The following is a 12,831-nucleotide window of genomic DNA, read 5'->3' on the forward strand; positions in this document are numbered from 1 at the left end:
TCCATCGTCATTAGGTGGCCCTGAATGTTACAATTCACTATCAGTTTTTCGTTCGATTCGAAAATCTTTGACTCACAGCAGAACGGCCATAAGGTGCCCGAGGCAGCAATAGACCCTTGGAGACAAGTCTGCTGGAGGACGATGTATTGAATCAAGACGCAATTTGAGTGATCCATCGTCATTACGTGGCCATGAACGTTACAATTCACTATCAGTTTTTCGTCCGATTCGAAAATCTTTGACTCACAGCAGAACGGCCATAAGGTGCCCGAGGCAGCAATAGACCCATGGAGACAAGTCTGCTGGAGGACGATGTATTGAATCGGGACGCAATTTGAGTGTTCCATCGTCATTAGGAGGCCCTGAACGTTACAATTCACTATCACTTTTTCGTCCGATTCGAAAATCTTTGACAAACAGCAGAACGGCCATAAGGTGCCCGAGGCAGCAATAGACCCATGGAGACAAGTCTTCTGGAGGACGATGTACTGAATCGGGACACAATTTGAGTGATCCATCGTCATTAGGTGGCCCTGAACGTTACAATTCACTATCAGTTTTTCGTCCAATTCGATAATCTAACCTCACAGCATAACGGCCATAAGGTGCCCGAGGCAGCAATAGACCCATGGAGACAAGTCGGCTGGAGGACGATGTATTGAATCGGGACGCAATTTGAGTGTTCCATCGTCATGAGGTGGCCCTGAATGTTACAATTAACTATCAGTTTTTCGTCAGATTCGAAAATCTTTGACTCACAGCAGAACGGCCATTGGGTGCCCGAGGCAGCAATATACCCATGGAGACAAGTCTGCTGGAGGACGATGTATTGAATCGGGACGCAATTTGAGTGATCCATCGTCATTAGGTGGCCCTGAACGTAACAATTCACTATCAGTTTTTCGTCCGATTCGAAAATCTTTGACTCACAGCAGAACGGCCATAAGGTGCCCGAGGCAGCAATAGACCCTTGGAGACAAGTCTGCTGGAAGACGATGTATTGAATCAAGACGCAATTTGAGTGTTCCATCGTCATTAGGAGGCCCTGAACGTTACAATTCACTATCACTTTTTCGTCCGATTCGAAAATCTTTGACTCACAGCAGAACGGCCATAAGGTGCCCGAGGCAGCAATAGACCCATGGAGACAAGTCTGCTGGAGGACGATGTATTGAATCGGGACGCAATTTGAGTGATCCATCGTCATTAGGTGGTTCTGAACGTTACAATTCACTATCAGTTTTTCGTCCGATTCGAAAATCTTTGACTCACAGCAGAACGGCCATAAGGTGCCCGAGGCAGCAATAGACCCATGGAGACAAGTCGGCTGGAGGACGATGTATTGAATCGGGACGCAATTTGAGTGATCCATCGTCATTAGGTGGCCCTGAACGTTACAATTCACTATCAGATTTTCGTCCGATTCGAAAATCTTTGACTCACAGCAGAACGGCCATAAGGTGCCCGAGGCAGCAATAGACCCATGGAGACAAGTCGGCTGGAGGACGATGTATTGAATCGGGACGCAATTTGAGTGTTCCATCGTCATTAGGTGGCCGTGAACGTTACAATTCACTATCAGATTTTCGTCCGATTCGAAAATCTTTGACTCACAGCAGAACGGCCATAAGGTGCCCGAGGCAGCAATAGACCCATGGAGACAAGTCGGCTGGAGGACGATGTATTGAATCGAGACGCAATTTGAGTGTTCCATCGTTATTAGGTGGCCATGAACGTTACAATTCACTATCAGTTTTTCGTCCGATTCGAAAATCTTTGACTCACATCAGAACGGTCATAAGGTACCCGAGGCAGCAATAGACCCATGGAGACAAGTCTGCTGGAGGACGATGTATCGAATCGGGACGCAATTTGAGTGTTCCATCGTCATTAGGAGGCCCTGAACGTTACAATTCACTATCAGTTTTTCGTCCGATTCGAAAATCTTTGACTCACAGCAGAACGGCCATAAGGTGCCCGAGGCAGCAATAGACGCATGGCGACAAGTTGGCTGGAGGACGATGTATAGAATCGGGACGCAATTTGAGTGATCCATCGTCATTTGGTGGCCCTCAACGTTACAATTCACTATCAGTTTTTCGTCCCATTCGATAATCTAGACTCACAGCAGAACGGCCATAAGGTGCCCGAGGCAGCAATAGACCCATGGAGTCAAGTCGGCTGGAGGACGATGTATTGAATCGGGACGCAATTTGTGTGGTCCATCGTCATTAGGTGGCCCTGAATGTTACAATTCACTATCAGTTTTTCGTCAGATTCGAAAATCTTTGACTCACATCAGAACGACCATAAGGTGCCCGAGGCAGCAATAGACCCATGGAGACAAGTCTGCTGGAGGACGATGTATTGAATCGGGACGCAATTTGAGTGTTCCATCGTCATTAGGAGGCCCTGAACGTTACAATTCACTATCAGTTTTTCGTCCGATTCGAAAATCTTTGACTCACAGCAGAACGGCCATAAGGTACCCGAGGCAGCAATAGACCCATGGAGACAAGTCGGCTGGAGGACGATATATTGAATCCAGACGCAATTTGAGTGTTCCATCGTCATTAGGTGGCCCTGAACGTTACAATTCACTATCAGTTTTTCGTCAGATTCGAAAATCTTTGACTCACAGCAGAACGGCCATAAGGTGCCCGAGGCAGCAATAGACCCATGGAGACAAGTCTTCTGGAGGACGATGTATTGAATCGGGACACAATTTGAGTGATCCATCGTCATTAGGTGGCCCTGAACGTTACAATTCACTATCAGTTTTTCGTCCAATTCGATAATCTAACCTCACAGCATAACGGCCATAAGGTGCCCGAGGCAGCAATAGACCCATGGAGACAAGTCGGCTGGAGGACGATGTATTGAATCGGGACGCAATTTGAGTGTTCCATCGTCATGAGGTGGCCCTGAATGTTACAATTAACTATCAGTTTTTCGTCAGATTCGAAAATCTTTGACTCACAGCAGAACGGCCATTGGGTGCCCGAGGCAGCAATATACCCATGGAGACAAGTCTGCTGGAGAACGATGTATTGAATCGGGACGCAATTTGAGTGATCCATCGTCATTAGGTGGCCCTGAACGTAACAATTCACTATCAGTTTTTCGTCCGATTCGAAAATCTTTGACTCACAGCAGAACGGCCATAAGGTGCCCGAGGCAGCAATAGACCCTTGGAGACAAGTCTGCTGGAAGACGATGTATTGAATCAAGACGCAATTTGAGTGTTCCATCGTCATTAGGAGGCCCTGAACGTTACAATTCACTATCACTTTTTCGTCCGATTCGAAAATATTTGACTCACAGCAGAACGGCCATAAGGTGCCCGAGGCAGCAATAGACCCATGGAGACAAGTCTGCTGGAGGACGATGTATTGAATCGGGACGCAATTTGAGTGATCCATCGTCATTAGGTGGTTCTGAACGTTACAATTCACTATCAGTTTTTCGTCCGATTCGAAAATCTTTGACTCACAGCAGAACGGCCATAAGGTGCCCGAGGCAGCAATAGACCCATGGAGACAAGTCGGCTGGAGGACGATGTATTGAATCGGGACGCAATTTGAGTGATCCATCGTCATTAGGTGGCCCTGAACGTTACAATTCACTATCAGATTTTCGTCCGATTCGAAAATCTTTGACTCACAGCAGAACGGCCATAAGGTGCCCGAGGCAGCAATAGACCCATGGAGACAAGTCGGCTGGAGGACGATGTATTGAATCGGGACGCAATTTGAGTGTTCCATCGTCATTAGGTGGCCGTGAACGTTACAATTCACTATCAGATTTTCGTCCGATTCGAAAATCTTTGACTCACAGCAGAACGGCCATAAGGTGCCCGAGGCAGCAATAGACCCATGGAGACAAGTCGGCTGGAGGACGATGTATTGAATCGAGACGCAATTTGAGTGTTCCATCGTTATTAGGTGGCCATGAACGTTACAATTCACTATCAGTTTTTCGTCCGATTCGAAAATCTTTGACTCACATCAGAACGGTCATAAGGTACCCGAGGCAGCAATAGACCCATGGAGACAAGTCTGCTGGAGGACGATGTATCGAATCGGGACGCAATTTGAGTGTTCCATCGTCATTAGGAGGCCCTGAACGTTACAATTCACTATCAGTTTTTCGTCCGATTCGAAAATCTTTGACTCACAGCAGAACGGCCATAAGGTGCCCGAGGCAGCAATAGACGCATGGCGACAAGTTGGCTGGAGGACGATGTATAGAATCGGGACGCAATTTGAGTGATCCATCGTCATTTGGTGGCCCTCAACGTTACAATTCACTATCAGTTTTTCGTCCCATTCGATAATCTAGACTCACAGCAGAACGGCCATAAGGTGCCCGAGGCAGCAATAGACCCATGGAGTCAAGTCGGCTGGAGGACGATGTATTGAATCGGGACGCAATTTGTGTGGTCCATCGTCATTAGGTGGCCCTGAATGTTACAATTCACTATCAGTTTTTCGTCAGATTCGAAAATCTTTGACTCACATCAGAACGACCATAAGGTGCCCGAGGCAGCAATAGACCCATGGAGACAAGTCTGCTGGAGGACGATGTATTGAATCGGGACGCAATTTGAGTGTTCCATCGTCATTAGGAGGCCCTGAACGTTACAATTCACTATCAGTTTTTCGTCCGATTCGAAAATCTTTGACTCACAGCAGAACGGCCATAAGGTACCCGAGGCAGCAATAGACCCATGGAGACAAGTCGGCTGGAGGACGATATATTGAATCCAGACGCAATTTGAGTGTTCCATCGTCATTAGGTGGCCCTGAACGTTACAATTCACTATCAGTTTTTCGTCAGATTCGAAAATCTTTGACTCACAGCAGAACGGCCATAAGGTGCCCGAGGCAGCAATAGACCCATGGAGACAAGTCTGCTGGAGGACGATGTATTGAATCAAGACGCAATTTGAGTGATCCATCGTCATTAGGTGGCCATGAACGTTACAATTCACTATCAGTTTTTCGTCCGATTCGAAAATCTTTGACTCACAGCAGAACGGCCATAAGGTGCCCGAGGCAGCAATAGACCCATGGAGACAAGTCTGCTGGAGGACGATGTATTGAATCGGGACGCAATTTGAGTGTTCCATCGTCATTAGGAGGCCCTGAACGTTACAATTCACTATCAGTTTTTCGTCCCATTCGATAATCTAACCTCACAGCATAACGGCCAAAAGGTGTTCGAGGCAGCAATAGACCCATGGAGACAAGTCGCCTGGAGGACGATGTATTGAATCGGGACGCAATTTGAGTGTTCCATCGTCATTAGGTGGCCCTGAATGTTACAATTAACTATCAGTTTTTCGTCCGATTCGAAAATCTTTAACTCACAGCAGAACGGCTATTGGGTGCCCGAGCCAGCAATAGACCCATGGAGACAAGTCTGCTGGAGGACGATGTATTGAATCGGGACGCAATTTGAGTGATCCATCGTCATTTGGTGTCCCTGAACGTTACAATTCACTATCAGTTTTTCGTCCCATTCGATAATCTAGACTCACAGCAGAACGGCCATAAGGTGCCCGAGGCAGCAATAGACCCATGGAGACAAGTCTGCTGGAGGACGATGTATTGAATCGGGACGCAATTTGAGTGTTCCATCGTCATTAGGAGGCCCTGTACGTTACAATTCACTATCAGTTTTTCGTCCCATTCGATAATCTAACCTCACAGCATAACGGCCAAAAGGTGTTCGAGGCAGCAATAGACCCATGGAGACAAGTCGGCTGGAGGACGATGTATTGAATCGGGACGCAATTTGAGTGTTCCATCGTCATTAGGTGGCCCTGAATGTTACAATTAACTATCAGTTTTTCGTCCGATTCGAAAATCTTTGACTCACAGCAGAACGGCCATTGGGTGCCCGAGCCAGCAATAGACCCATGGAGACAAGTCTGCTGGAGGACGATGTATTGAATCGGGACGCAATTTGAGTGATCCATCGTCATTAGGTGGCCCTGAACGTAACAATTCACTATCAGTTTTTCGTCCGATTCGAAAATCTTTGACTCAGAGCAGAACGGCCATAAGGTGCCCGAGGCAGCAATAGACCCATGGAGACAAGTCTGCTGGAGGACGATGTATTGAATCGGGACGCAATTTGAGTGTTCCATCGTCATTAGGAGGCCCTGAACGTTACAATTCACTATCAGTTTTTCGTCCGATTCGAAAATCTTTGACTCACAGCAGAACGGCCATAAGGTGCCCGAGGCAGCAATAGACCCATGGAGACAAGTCTGCTGGAGGACGATGTATTGAATCGGGACGCAATTTGAGTGTTCCATCGTCATTAGGAGGCCCTGAACGTTACAATTCACTATCAGTTTTTCGTCCCATTCGATAATCTAACCTCACAGCATAACGGCCAAAAGGTGTTCGAGGCAGCAATAGACCCATGGAGACAAGTCGGCTGGAGGACGATGTATTGAATCGGGACGCAATTTGAGTGTTCCATCGTCATTAGGTGGCCCTGAATGTTACAATTAACTATCAGTTTTTCGTCCGATTCGAAAATCTTTAACTCACAGCAGAACGGCTGTTGGGTGCCCGAGCCAGCAATAGACCCATGGAGACAAGTCTGCTGGAGGACGATGTATTGAATCGGGACGCAATTTGAGTGATCCATCGTCATTTGGTGGCCCTGAACGTTACAATTCACTATCAGTTTTTCGTCCCATTCGATAATCTAGACTCACAGCAGAACGGCCATAAGGTGCCCGAGGCAGCAATAGACCCATGGAGACAAGTCTGCTGGAGGACGATGTATTGAATCGGGACGCAATTTGAGTGTTCCATCGTCATTAGGAGGCCCTGAACGTTGCAATTCACTATCAGTTTTTCGTCCCATTCGATAATCTAACCTCACAGCATAACGGCCAAAAGGTGTTCGAGGCAGCAATAGACCCATGGAGACAAGTCGGCTGGAGGACGATGTATTGAATCGGGACGCAATTTGAGTGTTCCATCGTCATTAGGTGGCCCTGAATGTTACAATTAACTATCAGTTTTTCGTCCGATTCGAAAATCTTTGACTCACAGCAGAACGGCCATTGGGTGCCCGAGCCAGCAATAGACCCATGGAGACAAGTCTGCTGGAGGACGATGTATTGAATCGGGACGCAATTTGAGTGATCCATCGTCATTAGGTGGCCCTGAACGTAACAATTCACTATCAGTTTTTCGTCCGATTCGAAAATCTTTGACTCACAGCAGAACGGCCATAAGGTGCCCGAGGCAGCAATAGACCCATGGAGACAAGTCTGCTGGAGGACGATGTATTGAATCGGGACGCAATTTGAGTGTTCCATCGACATTAGGAGGCCCTGAACGTTACAATTCACTATCAGTTTTTCGTCAGATTCGAAAATCTTTGACTCACAGCAGAACGGCCATAAGGTACCCGAGGCAGCAATAGACCCATGGAGACAAGTCGGCTGGAGGACGATATATTGAATCCAGACGCAATTTGAGTGTTCCATCGTCATTAGGTGGCCCTGAACGTTACAATTCACTATCAGTTTTTCGTCAGATTCGAAAATCTTTGACTCACAGCAGAACGGCCATAAGGTGCCCGAGGCAGCAATAGACCCATGGAGACAAGTCTGCTGGAGGACGATGTATTGAATCAAGACGCAATTTGAGTGATCCATCGTCATTTGGTGGCCCTGAACGTTAAAATTCACTATCAGTTTTTCGTCCCATTCGATAATCTAGACTCACAGCAGAACGGCCATCAGGTGCCCGAGGCAGCAATAGACCCATGCAGTCAAGTCGGCTGGAGGACGATGTATTGAATCGGGACGCAATTTGTGTGGTCCATCGTCATTAGGTGGCCCTGAATGTTACAATTCACTATCAGTTTCTCGTCCGATTCGAAAATCTTTGACTCACAGCAGAACGGCTATAAGGTGCCCGAGGCAGCAATAGACCCATGGAGACAAGTCTGCTGGAGGACGATGTATTAAATTGGGACGCAATTTGAGTGATCCATCGTCATTAGGTAGCCCTGAACGTTACAATTCACTATCAGTTTTTCGTCCGATTCGAAAATCTTTGACTCACAGCAGAACGGCCATAAGGTGCCCGAGGCAGCAATAGACCCATGGAGACAAGTCTGCTGGAGGACGATGTATTGAATCGAGACGCAATTTGAGTGTTCCATCGTCATTAGGAGGCCCTGAACGTTACAAATCACTATCAGTCTTTCGTCCCATTCGAAAATCTTTGACTCACTGCAGAACGGCCATAAGGTGCCCGAGGCAGCACTAGACCCATGGAGACAAGTCGGCTGGAGGACGATGTATTGAATCGGGACTCAATTTGAGTGATTCATCGTCATTAGGTGGCTGTGAACGTTACAATTCACTATCAGTTTTTCGTCCGATTCGAAAATCTTTGACTCACAGCAGAACGGCCAAAAGGTGCCTGAGGCAGCAATAGACCCATGGAGAAGAGTCGGCTGGAAGACGATGTATTGAATCGGGACGCAATTTGAGTGATCCATCGTTATTAGGTGGCCCTGAAAGTTACAATACACTTACAGTTTTTCGTCCGATTCGAAAATCTTTGACTCACAGCAGAACGGCCATAAGGAGCCCGAGGCAGCAATAGACCCAAGGAGACAAGTCTGCAGGAGGACGATGTATTGAATCGGGACGCAATTTGAGTGATCCATCGTCATTAGGTGGCCCTGAAAGTTACAATTCACTATCAGTTTTTCGACCCATTCGATAATCTAGACTCACAGCATAACGGCCATAAGGTGCCCGAGGCAGCAATAGACCTATTGAGACAAGTCGGCTGGAGGACGATGTATTGAATCGGGACGCAATTTGAGTGTTCCATCGTCATTAGGTGGCCATGAATGTTACAATTCACTATCAGTTTTTCGTCAGATTCGAAAATCTTTGACTCACAGCAGAACGGCCATAAGGTGCCCGAAGCAGCAATAGACCCATGGAGACAAGTCTGCTGGAGGACGATGTATTGAATCGGGACGCAATTTGAGTGATCCATCGTCATTAGGTGGCCCTGAACGTTACAATTCACTATCAATTTTTCGTCCGATTCGAAAATCTTTGATTCACAGCAGAACAGCCATAAGGTGCCCGAACAGGCAATAGACCCATGGAGACAAGTCTGCTGGAGGACGATGTATTGAATCGGGACGCAATTTGAGTGTTCCATCGTCATTAGGAGGCCCTGAACGTTACAATTCAATATCAGTTTTTCGTCCGATTCGAAAATCTTTGACTCACAGCAGAACGGCCATTAGGTGCCCGAGGCAGCAATAGACCCATGGAGACAAGTCTGCTGGAGGACGATGTATTGAATCGGGACGCAATTTGAGTGATCCATCGTCATTAGGTGGCCCTGAACGTAACAATTCACTATCAGTTTTTCGTCCGATTCGAAAATCTTTGACTCAGAGCAGAACGGCCATAAGGTGCCCGAGGCAGCAATAGACCCATGGAGACAAGTCTGCTGGAGGACGATGTATTGAATCGGGACGCAATTTGAGTGTTCCATCGTCATTAGGAGGCCCTGAACGTTACAATTCACTATCAGTTTTTCGTCCCATTCGATAATCTAACCTCTCAGCATAACGGCCAAAAGGTGTTCGAGGCAGCAATAGACCCATGGAGACAAGTCGGCTGGAGGACGATGTATTGAATCGGGACGCAATTTGAGTGTTCCATCGTCATTAGGTGGCCCTGAATGTTACAATTAACTTTCAGTTTTTCGTCCGATTCGAAAATCTTTAACTCACAGCAGAACGGCTGTTGGGTGCCCGAGCCAGCAATAGACCCATGGAGACAAGTCTGCTGGAGGACGATGTACTGAATCGGGACGCAATTTGAGTGATCCATCGTCATTTGGTGGCCCTGAACGTTACAATTCACTATCAGTTTTTCGTCCCATTCGATAATCTAGACTCACAGCAGAACGGCCATAAGGTGCCCGAGGCAGCAATAGACCCATGGAGACAAGTCTGCTGGAGGACGATGTATTGAATCGGGACGCAATTTGAGTGTTCCATCGTCATTAGGAGGCCCTGAACGTTACAATTCACTATCAGTTTTTCGTCCCATTCGATAATCTAACCTCACAGCATAACGGCCAAAAGGTGTTCGAGGCAGCAATAGACCCATGGAGACAAGTCGGCTGGAGGACGATGTATTGAATCGGGACGCAATTTGAGTGTTCCATCGTCATTAGGTGGCCCTGAATGTTACAATTAACTATCAGTTTTTCGTCCGATTCGAAAATCTTTGACTCACAGCAGAACGGCCATTGGGTGCCCGAGCCAGCAATAGACCCATGGAGACAAGTCTGCTGGAGGACGATGTATTGAATCGGGACGCAATTTGAGTGATCCATCGTCATTAGGTGGCCCTGAACGTAACAATTCACTATCAGTTTTTCGTCCGATTCGAAAATCTTTGACTCACAGCAGAACGGCCATAAGGTGCCCGAGGCAGCAATAGACCCATGGAGACAAGTCTGCTGGAGGACGATGTATTGAATCGGGACGCAATTTGAGTGTTCCATCGACATTAGGAGGCCCTGAACGTTACAATTCACTATCAGTTTTTCGTCAGATTCGAAAATCTTTGACTCACAGCAGAACGGCCATAAGGTACCCGAGGCAGCAATAGACCCATGGAGACAAGTCGGCTGGAGGACGATATATTGAATCCAGACGCAATTTGAGTGTTCCATCGTCATTAGGTGGCCCTGAACGTTACAATTCACTATCAGTTTTTCGTCAGATTCGAAAATCTTTGACTCACAGCAGAACGGCCATAAGGTGCCCGAGGCAGCAATAGACCCATGGAGACAAGTCTGCTGGAGGACGATGTATTGAATCAAGACGCAATTTGAGTGATCCATCGTCATTTGGTGGCCCTGAACGTTAAAATTCACTATCAGTTTTTCGTCCCATTCGATAATCTAGACTCACAGCAGAACGGCCATCAGGTGCCCGAGGCAGCAATAGACCCATGCAGTCAAGTCGGCTGGAGGACGATGTATTGAATCGGGACGCAATTTGTGTGGTCCATCGTCATTAGGTGGCCCTGAATGTTACAATTCACTATCAGTTTCTCGTCCGATTCGAAAATCTTTGACTCACAGCAGAACGGCTATAAGGTGCCCGAGGCAGCAATAGACCCATGGAGACAAGTCTGCTGGAGGACGATGTATTAAATTGGGACGCAATTTGAGTGATCCATCGTCATTAGGTAGCCCTGAACGTTACAATTCACTATCAGTTTTTCGTCCGATTCGAAAATCTTTGACTCACAGCAGAACGGCCATAAGGTGCCCGAGGCAGCAATAGACCCATGGAGACAAGTCTGCTGGAGGACGATGTATTGAATCGAGACGCAATTTGAGTGTTCCATCGTCATTAGGAGGCCCTGAACGTTACAAATCACTATCAGTCTTTCGTCCGATTCGAAAATCTTTGACTCACTGCAGAACGGCCATAAGGTGCCCGAGGCAGCACTAGACCCATGGAGACAAGTCGGCTGGAGGACGATGTATTGAATCGGGACTCAATTTGAGTGATTCATCGTCATTAGGTGGCTGTGAACGTTACAATTCACTATCAGTTTTTCGTCCGATTCGAAAATCTTTGACTCACAGCAGAACGGCCAAAAGGTGCCTGAGGCAGCAATAGACCCATGGAGAAGAGTCGGCTGGAAGACGATGTATTGAATCGGGACGCAATTTGAGTGATCCATCGTTATTAGGTGGCCCTGAAAGTTACAATACACTTACAGTTTTTCGTCCGATTCGAAAATCTTTGACTCACAGCAGAACGGCCATAAGGAGCCCGAGGCAGCAATAGACCCATGGAGACAAGTCTGCTGGAGGACGATGTATTGAATCGGGACGCAATTTGAGTGATCCATCGTCATTAGGTGGCCCTGAACGTTACAATTCACTATCAATTTTTCGTCCGATTCGAAAATCTTTGATTCACAGCAGAACAGCCATAAGGTGCCCGAACAGGCAATAGACCCATGGAGACAAGTCTGCTGGAGGACGATGTATTGAATCGGGACGCAATTTGAGTGTTCCATCGTCATTAGGAGGCCCTGAACGTTACAATTCAATATCAGTTTTTCGTCCGATTCGAAAATCTTTGACTCACAGCAGAACGGCCATTAGGTGCCCGAGGCAGCAATAGACCCATGGAGACAAGTCTGCTGGAGGACGATGTATTGAATCGGGACGCAATTTGAGTGATCCATCGTCATTAGGTGGCCCTGAACGTAACAATTCACTATCAGTTTTTCGTCCGATTCGAAAATCTTTGACTCAGAGCAGAACGGCCATAAGGTGCCCGAGGCAGCAATAGACCCATGGAGACAAGTCTGCTGGAGGACGATGTATTGAATCGGGACGCAATTTGAGTGTTCCATCGTCATTAGGAGGCCCTGAACGTTACAATTCACTATCAGTTTTTCGTCCGATTCGAAAATCTTTGACTCACAGCAGAACGGCCATAAGGTGCCCGAGGCAGCAATAGACCCATGGAGACAAGTCTGCTGGAGGACGATGTATTGAATCGGGACGCAATTTGAGTGTTCCATCGTCATTAGGAGGCCCTGAACGTTACAATTCACTATCAGTTTTTCGTCCCATTCGATAATCTAACCTCACAGCATAACGGCCAAAAGGTGTTCGAGGCAGCAATAGACCCATGGAGACAAGTCGGCTGGAGGACGATGTATTGAATCGGGACGCAATTTGAGTGTTCCATCGTCATTAGGTGGCCCTG

Source organism: Schistocerca cancellata, unplaced genomic scaffold, assembly GCF_023864275.1.
Source record: "Schistocerca cancellata isolate TAMUIC-IGC-003103 unplaced genomic scaffold, iqSchCanc2.1 HiC_scaffold_1170, whole genome shotgun sequence".
NCBI classification, from domain to species: Eukaryota; Metazoa; Arthropoda; class Insecta; order Orthoptera; family Acrididae; genus Schistocerca; species Schistocerca cancellata.